General features: G+C 34.2%; 1 protein-coding gene across 9 annotated transcripts in view; it reads left to right on the top strand.

Moving 5' to 3' along the window:
• Positions 1–15,836, top strand: part of LOC145965350 (venom dipeptidyl peptidase 4) — a 326,742-nt gene that overhangs the window by 246,041 nt on the left and 64,865 nt on the right. The window lies entirely within an intron of this gene.

Consider the following 15,836-nt stretch of genomic DNA (forward strand, 5'->3'; position numbering starts at 1 on the left):
TTTGGTTATTTAGATTTTAGTAAGATTTTCGTATTTATATTGTGTGATTATTTTTTTCCAGTAACGTTAAAATTTTATCTTTCTTTATGAAATAAGTTATTCATTTCAAATACCACAATTTGATATATTTAATGAGAAATATTGAAAGTTGCATGTACCTTCAGTTGACATCAGTTATAATACTTTAAAAATTTGTATAATTTGTGTATATTACGAATAAAAATTTGTGTAATTTGTGTATATACGAAATGGCACTTTCTCATTCCATATAATCCTAGAACTAAATGATAGAAAGAATTTTTATTGATGCTAACATTAATCAAAATTCAGATTCTCGGTGAAGTCCGTAAGCAATCTTAAAATTTTAAAAGAAAAGCTTATGTATAATGAAACAATTGTAAAGGCAAAGGGACATTATCCGAAAATAATCCGGATTACCGAACCGAATAACTGTAATAAACGTCTTGTTCCTTTTCTTTTGTTACTCTTCTCCAAGTATCGTTCGTCAAGCGATCCGACTGTACGTCAGCGTAGGAAACCGCTTAAACTTCCAAAGACTAGTAATTATATAGGGAACTGAGGCCATTTTCGAAACTCCATGCATTCGCATTCCGAGCGGATGCATTCGGATAAATCGCGTAGTAGCTTAAGGTTGCGCAATAATCAAAGTGATGCGAAGTTTGTTTAATCTAGCGATATATAAAATTCATTTAAAACAATGTGTTTTAAGCATTATAAGTACAAAGTCGAAAACTGTATATGTAAAACTGAATATTTTTCTTTTACCGTTTAACATTCAACTTGGCATATTTTGCAAGCTACTTGTGTTTTAAGTTTTTGATACGTTTTCTTTTCCTTTTTTTTACAGAAAAGAGATCAGTCTCTCTCTCTAGTTTTTAATACTTGTTTTGAAAAACATGAAAAGAGAGAAAAAACATGCTCAGTGTAAAATTAAAATATCAAAAGTAACAGTGTTGGCTAACTAGATTTATAATAAATCTTCTACAAGATAATGTCAAGCTTAATAAAGATTTTACATATTTTGCTTAATTTTGGATGTGAAAAGAATTTACACATAGTTTATCTGTATTGCAATTTTTGACTTAAGCTGCTAATTTTTTGTTAGCATCGTTAAAATAGGATTTATTTACGCATTTTTTAAGGATTTGTTTTAAAATGTACAAATTTCATCTGAATTCATCATTTTAATACCCAGAGAGTATGTATAAAATTTATATATTTTCTCCAAAAAAAGTAAAAATACATGAAATTTTATATCTTATATAAAATATAATATTATAGATAAAAATATAATACACATTTTTTAATTTTTATTTGCGTCTCTTGTACTGAACAATACAAGATTTTCTATTATTTTAATTCTTTTTGAAGCGTTGCTTTAAATCGTATTTCAAATATGTTTCGATCATCGCAACAATGCCGGAAAAAAAAATATATACCGAAATTCAAATAACGTTCTCGCGAACAAAATGTACGTTTGCGTGCGATTGTAATTTTCGTTTATACATTCGGCCAACCCCATGCGCGGATTAATGTCGTTTCGACTGCCCTTGACACGGCGCGATCAAGTTAATTCGACGCGATCATGAGTGAAGAGAGAGAAAGAGAGACAGACAGACAGACAGAGAGAGGGAGAGAGAGAAGTTAAATCACGAGTACGCACCATGGCAAACTAAACACCATATAATACCGGCGCGGTCGCGCCACGTGGGGATTCTAGGATTGTCTGCGACGACCCTCGTCTCCCTCCGCTCCTCTCTTCTCTGTCCCTGCTGGACCAGGAAACCGTCGTGCCCTGGCATCACCACCCATAACCGACCAACAACGCCGGTCAGTCCAATTGCATACATTACCACTACCATATCTCTCCCTTCTTGCTTCCCCTGCCTCGTCACGCCCTTTCATCCGCTCCTTCATATATGTATATGTGTGTGTGTGTGTCTCTGTGCGTCTCTCTATGGTCCACCGTGTAGCCGCGTTGTTACCGGCGCGACGTACGTGAAATCCTGAGTTATGTTCTGGACGAACCATCTGGATTTCCGAAGAAAGACCGGATGCCAGCGAGGAAATCGCCGAGGCTACCGATCTGCTTACTCGGAGAGTAGTAAATGCTGGAGCATTTTGCGAGATTGAATAGATTGCTGGGTTGGGCTAATATGATTCCGGAAGATTTAGTGAGAAAGAAACAAGACAGAGAGAATTGAAAAGACATGTATATGTTGTAAATTACTGTATTTTAATATTATACTGTTAAAAACCAATAGAAACGTAGGAGAATAAATTACTTTTATAGCAGTTTTTTTTTAAATAATTATTTTTATAAATTACACAATTTGGACATGTGATGTGATTAATCATCTTATTACAAATTTAAAAATAGCACGTATATAATTGCTTATCATTTTCATAATTAGTAATAATTTTACAATTTATAATAATTGAGCAGTTTATTAATAATAATATTTAAAAAAATGATCCTGATGTATTAAAATATATTTATCGTACTTATAATATTATGATGATATTGATATGCATAACTAATTAAATTGACACCCTTAATTGAATTCTCTGTACCGCATATAATTATGTAAACCGTCGTATAAATTCCCCCGTGAAATCCGAAATATGTGTATAAAAGCACTCTCGTGCTCTTCTCTATCTCTCCCTCTCTTTTTGCAGGGCATATCGATTAAACTTACCGCGATATCTAAACAGAGGATAAAAACTGGACACAGAGTGGAGATTTTTCTCATTAGAAGTAATTAAAAGTTTTCATCTGCTGATATTTTTCTTCGTTAAAAATTCCGTTTTATTAATTTTTCTCTCCGCACGGTGCTGCGATATTAGAAACAGCATCTGGCGCAAGGCATATCTCTAATACCTTGAAATTATGCACTATTAATGTTGCGGAGTTTTCCAGTACTTACTCCATTTTTATGAATTAAGTGCATTACGCCTTACGTGCGAATGGATTTCGCGTATTATTTTAAGAAGAATGACGTTATGTACTCGAAGCATAACGCAGATATAATATTACATTTTGCTCTTTTTAATCTCTTTTATCATATAAAACAACAAAAGCATATAATTATATTAACGTCCGCGAATTTTTTTACTCATAAAATTTATTAACTTGAAATTTGGATTTTATATGAAACGTACAGAGTGAAACTACTTATTAAAGTTAAGGCATACTAAATTTTTCCTGTAAGAAAAATATGCTAACATTTTGCATTAAAAGATTAATTTACAGCGTAGCAAAATCTCTTTCTCTCTCTCTCTCTCTCTCTCTCTCTCTCTCTCTCTCTTCGTCGATTTATTAAAATTCATCATTGCGTCTGGAAACTTTATTTTTAATAAATAAATAATATTTATACATATAATAGAATTGATTTAATTAAAGAAGAATATAGGTTTTATCTTTAAATAAAAGAGACATTTATATAGAATTGATCAATTTTATCGTTAAACGATATCGCGTATAATTGATTTTTGACATTGATCAACCGCGAGTTTCTCTTTCTCTCGCGCCGTTCCTTTCCATTCAATCTGACTAAAGAAGTGCTACAGTTGATTAGTTCGAAATTAAATGTGGATCTTTTTTCAATTAAACGGACAGAATTATACTCGCAGTCCATTGTGTCGGTTCACATTTCATGCTTCGCCGGCATATTCAATTAATTTTTTTTATCAGTACATACAGACGCCATCGCACCGACGTGCTATTTCTCGCCGATCTCGCTATATCTCTGCGTCAACTTTTAACGTCAAACGCCAGCGGCGTAATCCCGCCACGATCCACGTATATTCACCATTAATTAAACAGCGTTTCTGTTGAATTTACAATCCATGATCATGGGGATTATCGGTGATAAATCGGATAGATAATTTTTCTTAATCCCGTTGTGCGCAAAATATTCCGTTTCGATTTGATTTAGAGCTCAAAGGAGAGGGAGGAGAATAGAAGGGATAGAAGTGAGGGATTATGTTATATCGATAATAGAAACTTTTGCAATACACTACCAACAGGTATAACGATGATTTAAATGACTTATTCATATTTTGTGCTCTATAAACAATTCGATAATTTTTAAACAAAAGTAGAGGTTATTAATCAATTAAGTTTCTTTAATTAATTTCGGAAAAAATTTTAATAATAAGAAACACAAGTTTTGTTCTAGAATTATGTAGCTTTCCATTTTTATTTCTGATATGTGTGTTTACATTCACAAATGTGTATTTCAAAAATAATGAAGCTATAGTTTTCTATGTATTTTTCTTAATAAAAAAATCGTGCAAGAAAATCGCGATATTTTTTTTCTTATTATCTTTATTACATGGAAAATATTCTGCAAGAGATGCTCGCGACGCGACAGAATATTTTACGACGTTCTGTCTTTAAGATAACGATACCAGGTGCATCTGCGAGCCTCATATATGACCGCATAAAGGACCTCATATAGACTACTGAGTCTCCGACCGTCGATGACACAAAAAGAATACGAAAACAAAGCGTTTGCTGTTTCTTGTACCATTAGGGAAACCTTTAGTCGAGTACCAGCACGCTATAGTATATGTTACATGCGCGCTTTTTGCGTCATTAGTGCTTCAAGGAGGAGGAAGGGATAATACTCTTTATGGCAAAAAGAACATTTTTTGTTTCGTACTTTCTGATAGAACTACATTCGCAAAAAATTTCTTGTACATAAAAGAATTACAATTACTTTTAATTTCTTTTTTTTTTAAATAATAGTATTTATTGCTATTAATTGCATTTTATTATTTATTTTATTTTATGACAAACTGAATGTTTTTTTAATGGAATTATAATTTTTCAAGATGTGCATAATATTTTGTATTTTCGAAACTATGTTAATTTGGCATATTTTAGATCGATTTATTTTTATAATAGATTTTTGATGTGATATTTTTATTGAATTTATCATAAATTTATTTGATCCAGATTTAATCCGTATTGCATGTAATACTTGGATTTTCATATTTTATTATTTTTTTCTACCCAATTAGTAGACATTCTAGAGGATAACAATATAATTAACTTATAACAGAGAACTCAAAACATAATTCTCCTTTGTTTGCATTTCCGAGAATACTGATGAACATTTACTTTCCAAGAATTTTCTTTTTATCTCGACTTTCTTTGTTTTATGTTGCTCAACTTTTTTATGCTCTCTGTATGCACGTCCTGAAAAATGTATGGGAAAATAACAAATTCGCAACTAAGACAGAAACAAATGATATAATATGTTTTTGTTTCTTACTGTTTGCATGTTTTTCAATGTGCTCTCTGTCTACAAATAAAATAGATCATCATAACATTGAAGGCTACATTAAATATAAATATATTTTTATTTAATATGTAACTAATCTCATTACGATCTGCTAGAGTTATTTTTAACAGTATTTGTTGATAAAAATTAAATCTTGAAATAATCGCAGTTAAATAAATACTTTACATGTATATAATGCAGAGATATATAAAGTGAATGAAACTCACCGTAAATTGCACGAAATATTTGTTTCGATTATAAATATTACATGTTTTTAATTAAAAAATCTTTTTAGTCCGAGAATAATGGTTTATTTCATTTACTTTCGATGCTTCAATTATAGTATTTACATTATACAAGATGTTAACATTGTTTTATTAAATAAGTTTAATTAATTTACTAATTATTGTACTAATCATCATAATATAAATTGAAAATAATTTCCAACGAATCAAGATTATTTTAAATTCTTATATTTACTCAGTCATTTATCACAAATTGCCGAGCTATTTTATCGATTAAAGTGTAATAAACAGTTATAAGATACTATTTTTAATTGCACTTATTTCAAGCAATGAAGATACGATAAAAATCGGAGGAAAGCTAACTTTTAACAACTTTCAAAATGAAATCATATTTGTCTCATATTTGTCTTTAAACGATAATGATCGATAACATCGCATTCTCCTCGGTTCGATATTAGGAGAATATCTCATCCACTGTGGCACACAATCTGACCATTAGAATTATGAATTACTCGAATCGTTTCTTACCGTCGTGACGTTCTTGGCCCACATCCAAGGAACGCGCGCTCGCGATCGAATTTTTCTTTCGCCAACTCTCGTTCGCCTCGACGAAGTCTCCCAAGTTCCTCGGACTACTTGCTCGGTTCTAATCCAGGATTTATACCGCGCTCTCTCGCTAATTCGGAATTTATGCCGGCGATACTTAGACATAGTTACCGATGACGTTGGCGTGTAATTCCAGCGCAGTGCGTCCGACCGAATGACGTTGCATTCCAGCAGCATTAAGTCCGCGTTCAATGGCATCTCGACCCCATATATATCCCCTATCTCGCTTCTTACGGTTGTTTTAATCTTATCGCGACTGATTAAGGCAGATTGCCATCCTCATGGAATCTCGAGATTCGTTTCCTCGTTATGCACTTTTTTCACTGTATCCGCTTTCCAATGTAACGAGAAGATATTGTCCGACTTGTGGTTTTAATACACATTTTTTAAATTATACATTATTTGGCAAATATTTAAATACATTATTTATTGTTTATCACGTTCTTTGACAACTGAAGTAATTAAAAATAAGAAGTGTATAAATACTAATGTATAAATAGCAACGAAATATATTTCGAGTTAATTAGTTTGCTATTGCTAGGCTCTTTCTGTCATCAGATTTTTTGTATTTTTAATTTTAGAAAGGAAATATAATTAAAAGGAAGTTCAATTATAATAGAAATATAAAAGAAATATAAAATTTATAAAATACGTATACATCAGAGATATATATTCTTTGACATGATTTAGAAACTTCACATATCTGGGCTAAAGTCCAAATGGCCCGGTAATGAAAATCTTCAGAGAAAATTCCAGTTTTCAAAAAAGTTTATATAATTAACGGGCATTTCTCGACATAAAAGAGAGAAAATTTTTTTCTCTACTTGGTGTGGAAAATTCATTCAAAGGATTGAAACACGCTTATTAAGATTGATATCTGGGACATGAAAAATTCACGAAAATGCAACTGCTTTGGAAAGAATTCGATCTGCAGGAGCAATTGAAGCATTTATCACGAAGTAAATATATTTTCGGGGCAGCTTATCTATCGGAAGGATGCGCATTCCGTATGTAATATCGCGAAACGTATTCACGATCGCTGCACGAATTTTTATATATCGATAAACATAGATGTAATATATTATTGACAAAAATTCGCGAAGGGAAAAGTGCACGAAAAATGCGAGGCTCTTATTATCATATGTTCTATACATATTCTATCAAACTCGGCGCATGTGAAGATTATTTGGAAGCCCGTATAAACTCCTCCGATAAACGCGCGAGAGAAAATATAACTAGTCATGCTCGTAATCTATAGCTCGCGAGCACGATCGAGGATTAAGCGACGCGAGTCGCGTCTAATCGGGGATAATGCGCGAAAATGCTGCGGGACAAAATAGATACCGAACGTACGGGACGGTATCGGGCGTAATCCCGACGTAATCGCCTCCGTGTATATCTCCATCACGATCGCGTGCTCTTTCGGTCGCATATGCGGTCCATTACTGGCCTCCGGATGACCGATAACGGACTCTCGCTACTGGCGACACGGATGATTCGGGACGCCGGAAGCTACCGCTGTCAGTAGCGCGAGCGGATCGGGAGCGCGGGCGGGCGACAGTTACTACTGTCAGTAGTAAAGCAGGCGGACGGGCCAGACGCGATGCCGGTGTAAGCATAAACGGGGATGTATCGGATGCGACAGCGCTCTGTCGAGAATTTTACGACTAATTCATGCCACTCGTCCGTCTCTCCCGCGCACACACACAGACACTTACTTACGCGTAACCCCGATGGCTATTGATATCTTCGAATTGGCTCGCCGATAAGCCGTTAAATGCCGCGGGAAAGCTGTCATAGTGCTGTACCTGTCGCCCATCAGCCCCTGTTTATTTGAATTACCGATACTCCGCATTTCGCAGCATTGATCATATTATATGTATATTTGTACGAATGTATATATCAATATTCGATGACATTATTTATTTAGTCGATATATTTATTCAGAATCTATCCGCAGTTCTGATGTTTATTTCCATTTTATTTTAGCAAGTATTGTCTTCTAGAAATTATTGTTGCTCGATATTGATGCGAATGTGATTTTTATTTTTAAATTGAAAGTATTATACAAACAATAAATATATAGAATATTTAATAATCACGCGGAAAAAGTTTATTTTTTATCTTAAGATACAAAATTCTCGTCGCTTATCAATTTAACTTAAAAGCTAGAAATGCTACGGATTTTAAATCATTTTTATTTAATATTATTAAATAATATTAAATTAATTAATAACATTTAACATTATTTAATATTATTAAAATTTCTATACATTTTTAAATATAATTTAATGCAATAATAAACATTATACAGTTTTAGATATTAAAGTTGCGTCAGAGGCCGAGTTTACAAGTCGCTTTGAAAAGAGATCGTATCTTTTTTAAAAAACGCGAGAATTGATTGAGCTTCATTCGACGGACAATCGATGGATCGCGGATGTTCGTAAACAGTCCAAGTCGCAGGGGGAAATAAAAGGATGTGGGGCCCATAAAGAACTCCGGCGCGACAGCGCCATGTGTTCGTGATTTCGATAAACGATGGGGCCGTGTTACGTAGTAGTTACGTACACGTGTTCCGAGACCGTAACATCAATCCGAGCATCCATACGGTAAACGGATCGGGGGACATGGGGTTCCCGCGCGACGGGGAGAGGCGGGGAAGGAGGATAGGGATGGAAGCCGGTTCATCGATGATTTTAACGAGACGTTTGCGCGTTTATGCGATCGCGGAATCGCCCCTCTCTCGAACAGGATACTCCGTCATATCCGTTATCGTCATTCTCGCGAACGGCGGCGCCAGTTGCGAAGATTTAATGCCCGGCGATTGTCATCGATACCTGTGACGGTCATCTCGATCGTTACATTTTATTTTGATATTCGATAGCGATAAAAGCTTGGACGGCTCGACGAACTTATCGGGTCGAGCGTTGCGAAATTTGGCGCGCAAAAATCGCGCGATTATTTTCAATGGTACTCATTTCTTGCAATCAATCGAGCGAAATATTTTTCATCAAATATATAATTAAATTAATCGAGTTTTTTAATATCAATTAATACACATTATGTGCTAAAAATCGTTTTATTCTCTCGTTTGCACGTAACGACGAGGGGGGTGCAAATTTCACTTGCTCTTTTAAATCCTCTTAATTTCATATTAATTAAATATAAAATTTGTTTTATAATTAAGATTATGACACGTACATATTTTATTTTGTTCCATTTGTTTTTATTCGCTCGATGAAAGCTTTTTACGACACAGATGCAACGCACGCATTTTATTGCCAATAACGTGCTTATGAAAATTCCTTTTTAATTCAATGTCAATTGCAGCGCGATTGTTTCGAAGAGCGTTCAAACATATTGTTCCGTACAATTCAAAATGACAAACTAAATAGTTTCCGGCAAAAATTCCGTCGCCTGTATGTAACGCGCCCCACGTTTATTCGTTCCACCGAACAAGGCTGTAGAGCTCGATATTCAAATTTTTGCGATTCAAATTTTCTCGCCGTTCGATCGTTAAATCCGCCGACGATCAGAATCAAGAGTGAGATCAATTTTTCACCGTTATCCATAGACGAGAGCGCATTAATTTACCATGCTTGTCGGTCGTTAATTAATTAAAGTTGCTAATGGAAATTGGCCGGTCTTTGTAGCCCCGGGATGTCGAAATATAATGACTCTCACTGGAAAATAGATGGCCGATCAATTACGATGAGAACCCTCTCGGTTTTCGATGAAGAACGCGGCCAGGGAAGTATCACGTACCGCGTTCTCTTCGGGATCGACCGAGGAGAGGAGCTTTTCGCGAAATTTCAGGTCAGAGTGGCCCGTTAAAACGTCAACGCGATTCCGGCAGCGGCGATATCGATTCCGCCTCTTCTCTGCGATCTCGAATTCACGTCGCGTTCGCATAACGTAAGCAATAACTGCCGTCGTTGGAACCGCAGCTGCAACTGCCACCGCGTTTTCCGCTTTCCTTTTCCTCGCCATGACTTATTACCTTCCGTCTCCTCCCCCCGTTTAATCGTAACAGTTATCTCTCACGTCATAAGACGTGGGAAAATTGTCGAACCGATGATGGGAAGACTTATCATTGCGCTTATTATTCGCTTGGAATTTCTGCGAGCGCGCTTATGAGTGTGTTTGATCGTATTTTTAAAAACACGGAATAAAAGCAACACGATAAATTCACAACGTATCGTGAAAATTTATATTTCTCGGTTTATAGTTGAATCGTTCATCGGAGCGATAATATAAGCAATAACATATCTCGTTCATTGAAAGAAGCAAACATTGGGAAAGCGCAAAATTCAGTTATTTTATCGTAGCTCTTTCCTGCAAGTTCCATAACAAGAGAAATTTTATATATTTGTCATATATTTATGTGATTGTTAATTGAAAAAAACATTAGTTCTTCCTCGAAAAACATACATGACACATTTTAATAAAAATTAAGCACGGATGGCAAATAAAAAATTAAATTTCTTATTGTTAGTAAATTTTTAATAAATATTTTTATTCTTGTTTATAATTAATACATGATTCGTATAGTTAACATTTTACGATAAAGCTGGTTGAATAAAAGGGGTGAAAAACAAGTAAGTTAGAACGCACAAATGTTGGCGATCGCATCGTGCGAGTTGGTATTCGATGACGTAACGATCATTACGATGCTTCTCAATGGGCTCATAATTCATTATCCGTTCACTACTGTACAGCCACTATGTCTATCCATGCGATAGACATCGATTGCTCAATATTGACATTGATTTGATGCGTGAAACGCGACAAACGCAATCTAGCAAAACTCATTCTATGAAAACAAACATGCTACGCCGCAACGAATATTTTTTTTCGAAAAAGAAAATTCCGCGATAAAATCTGAAACTGGCAGAATATGCGCGAGGAATGAAAATAAACCAGTATTGTTTGGTATTTTTTCGCGACTATTATCTTTATTTCTAAGAAACATCCCATCAATTTTTCTTTCACAAATTCAATATTTACCGCGTCCATTAAATTTGCGAAAAAATTAGCCGAATTAATTTTAATTTCCAAGAAAAAATTTATGCGGTTGTATTTACTGCGTTGCAAAGTTATTTACATTTTTAAGGACGACTGTGGAATGAAATTTAAAATTTAAAATATTAACGAGAGAAAACGAGAGAGAAAGAACTTATCACACGACATTTGTCTATAATTCAAAATTTTCCTCTAAAAACCACATGCACTCGTAATAGTCAACGTTTGAACGATAGCACGCTGACAATTTGACGATAAACGCGATCAATCCTAGCAACGGACGTTCCAATGAACGCTTCAATGATTCCCATCATCGTCATCTTTCGGCTATACAACCCGACGAGGGGTCAGCTCCGTGCAATAACGAACCTAACGCCGCATTCGCAAGAGACGCGCTCAGCCGCAGTCGAATTGTTCACCGCAGGATTCGAACAATGTCATTAACGTATCTAAATTCCGGCACGCCCGGTGTGTCACCATTGTCACTGACCGCGTCGCTTTGTTCTTGTACAATTACGTGTATGCGAGTGTAGGAAGGATAGCGCGGATCGCACCGTCCTGAGTGAAGGGCCGCGCAAATGGACGTGTGTAAAGCGGATGCAATAATGGCATTTCGGGATAGAATTTCTGCTATATACCACGCTTCCTAATCTTGTTGCTCATAATAAACTTTGCTCTTCAACATGCTAATGACGGCCGCGTATCCGAATATCAGAGATTGCCTTGCTTCGGTCGGAATTACATTATGCACGAGCACAGATACACAGATTTATTCTCGAGGCTTAATCACCTAATACTCTAAAAATTATTCGCGAAATTATACTTTACATTTTATAATTTACGATTAAATAAGTCATATATAATTTACGATTAAATAAGTCATATATCGAAAATTCTTTCCTTATATATCTGCTTCTTTGGAATATTTTATTTATTTAACACAGGAAAGAAAGTATTCTTTACATCCTGTTGTCTCGCAAATAGCACTTGGAGTCTTTCGCGAGGCTATTGGCTTTGCCAGCGTAGTTTGTTAAAATTTCAAGTTAAAAAGACTGTTTCTCTCTTTACTAACCCAGCCACATTCTCGCAAACTTCCTAGAGTATCAGGCATTGTACGTGTACCGAGAGAACACGATTGTGGAAAGGGATAAGATAAAGCGAGACTCATAAAGAGGAGGATTCGGTGACAACATTCTCACACTAGGTGCTATTATTGCATCCGTTTTCGGGGCTCTAGAGTAGATTTCTACAGAAGCAGTCGACAGAAATGCAAACGCGCCGCACGGCTGCATCGGATATTCGACGATGGTCGTGTCTTCGGTTAGCTCGGATTTGTTCAACCTTCGCTTCGTATAAATAGGATTAAGGCTTCCTTGATGGAGAGAGGGAGAATGCAGAGGAAAACCCCATTCGGTGCGCGTATTATATTTTACCTTTGAGGACAAACTTTATAGTTTTAATAAACAAGACATCTATATTTGTCTTTTTAATATTTGAATTTACTACTCACAAAGTTTATATAAGATTACTTTTTTTTGTAATGTGGAGTTTTATAAATCTACAACAAAGTTTTTATGAAATTTTACTACAGAATTTTTACGAGATTTTCAATATTGCGAATTTTCTCTTTTTTTTTCGGGCTTTTATACTAGTTTTACAAGCTTTTTTGTGGAAAAATATAAAATGATTGGAGTAAAAAGGTTAAATTTTTTAGCGAAAATTTTCGTGTTTATCGGTTGCCAAAAAATCTCGGTTAGCGAAACTAAAAACAAATGATGTCGTGTAATTTTAGACGCCGACAGGACACGTAGCCATCAGCGTGGCGTCACCAGGTGTGACATGCGTTTGAAAAATCGCCAGTCACCCGCGTTTAAAGTTGAGCGAAACGTCGTTGGCACAGCGTTACGAAAAATTAATTCACGGCTTAACGCACGTCAAAGGATTAGGGCTGTAGCGTAGGTACAATGCGTCACGTGCGAAAGTTCAATTTATTTGATATATTTCATCGATTTCATGAATTCTGGGGATATTCGGTAACGCGATTATTCCTGAGCTGCATTTTTTCGTCGTCATGTTATAAACTCGTCTCCTTTATAACTATAATATAATCTTTATTTTAATACTATTCTGCCGTATTATATATTTTTGTTGAAAACTGACCGTAAAAAATTGCCAGATTTTTTTGTCATACAACTTCTTTTTTTCATTTTTCAGAATAATTAAAGTAAAGGTAAATTAATAGTCTCGTTTTGATGAAAATATAAACATGTAGAAATACAGACTCAGGGATTCATCGCTCAAAAGGGAATGACCTAACTATCCTTTTCAATATAAAAGTCCCACAGGATAATCAAGGAAAATATTCCCAGATGGTTATTTAGACAAATACTACCTTGTAACAAGAAAGGAAACGGACACTTTGAATAACGTTAAGTAAGCTGGAAATGTTTCGAAAATGAGGTCTTGAAGTTGGTATGCTACTATGTGGAATACGCAAGTTACATTGCGCATCAAGTTTCATATTTCGCAAAATGTTATCATTAACAAGTTCTCGGTATAACGAGTAAATATTATAAAGTTTAATTCTAAATACAATTAATGAAAAATAAAATATTCATTCATCATGTATTAAACTTAAAAGATTATCTATTTCATCGTAATAAATATTATAGTGATATTATTTTGTATATATTACAGTTATGAATAAAATAATATTGCGATAAAATAATAAAGATTACAAAATTACGAAATATATTTATATTTTAATTGGGACGCGTGTTTTTTGCCAATATTTTTTATAGTTTGAACCGCTCTGAAAATATCATATCGGTCAATTATGTGCTGAAATAAAATTTATTTTTATTGTTATCTAATATTGTTAATATGTTTATACTTATCTCATGATTGTGCATAATACATACTTGTTATTGCACAATAAAGAGGAAATTGAACGCCCAAATAGAAGAACGCCCAAAGCTGATTATAATAATTAATTGCCTGGTTGACTCGAAATAATTATGCATAGCAATACTTTTACGTTTAGTTTCATTGAACAGGTTGAGGCTTTGCTAGTTATAGAAGCGAAAGGACAGTCAATAACGATAATAGGAGTTGAAATTATACGGTTGTGTGATTTAATAATTCGTATGGATAATATTCGATATACGTGTGTATATATTAATGTATAATATTTGAAATTAATTACATCAAATTCTAGATCCTCTTGTGCGCTTAAAAAGAAGCTTTCCAAAATTTATATTTCGAATAATTTTATGCGTATAAAACTTTTCTATTTTATATCGCATTTTTACCTCACAAGTATGTGATAATAATATATACACAATATCTTCTTTTATATCAAAAGAATAATTTTAATTATAATTTAAGGAAAAATTAATTAAAGCTAATGAAAAACAATCGAAATAATTTACAAGTAAATTTTAACGTATTCATTTGCATCACGTTTTGAATTTCATTCGTGGAAGCTTCGTTTCTAAATCATTTATTATAAATAAGAATCGATTATATGCTTGTTGTAAGTATCTTGGAACTCATCAATTTTGAAAACATTAATTAACGTTAAAGATGAGCGTCCGCGTACTAGCGATTTTATCAGATAAATAGAGTAGATGTATCCCGAGTGGTTTGATAGCTGTTGTGCAATCTGTAGCCCTTTGATGCAACGATCTACTTGGTCGTTATATTCATCGCATCTCCGTTTATACCCATGGGAAATGGCCCGCTGAGCTTCATACGGGTGACATATTACCAGTTTTCCTGAAAGGGACACACCGGTAATTCAGAGAGGCGTCCTGCCGATTCCAGCGATGCACTATATATATGTATATATATATAAAGGTTGCTTTCACTTTTTTTTTTCGTGGATGTTTTTCGGACCAACGCCTCGCTGGACAGGCGAGTGCTTTGATCGAGAAAAGCCAGTTGGAGTAGCAGCGAAAAAGCACCTATATAACTCTGAGATTTCTTACGAAAAAATGTTCAATATTTCTCACACGACAGTTGAATCGTGAACAATTTTCGAGCAAATGAAAAAATATTGAATTTATGATTATTAAACGTAAAAATTCCCTCATTTCGCCAAATGTTAAAAAATTATTTTCAAAAAACGTAATATTTTATTTACGTTTACTTTATACTACAACAATATTTTCACAGAAAACAACCGAGGCAGGTGTTTATGAAAAGAGCCCCGTATCACGTTAAAGAAAGCGTGTATAAAAACGCCCTTTATACCTTTATATCTTTTTGAAGAAAAGAAAAGGACAGTAATGTTATATGACTTGGGGACAATATATAACATGATATTTAATATTAAACATTTTTAAAAGAAAGAGGAAAAGAAAGGTATTTTCGACTTGTTATATTTTTATTTATGCATTCAATTATGACTCCAATCTAAATCTTATATATTTAAAAAAAAGAAGAATTTTATATAAATATATATAATTCTCTAGAGAAATATGTGAAAGTACTTATTTAAATATGTCTGCAAATAGATATTACATATTTTTTATCATTGCTGTGCAAAACTCATTCTTGAAAAAGAAAAACATGCGGTTCAATCCTTTTAGTGGTTTTAAACCTTCAATATATTCCACTTTCAACAAGTTTGTTTATATAAATCGTTAGT

The sequence above is a fragment of the Camponotus vicinus genome, unplaced genomic scaffold, assembly GCF_025532165.1.
Source record: "Camponotus vicinus isolate PSW18456_S1 unplaced genomic scaffold, iyCamVici1.0 SCAF_14, whole genome shotgun sequence".
Lineage (NCBI taxonomy): Eukaryota > Metazoa > Arthropoda > Insecta > Hymenoptera > Formicidae > Camponotus > Camponotus vicinus.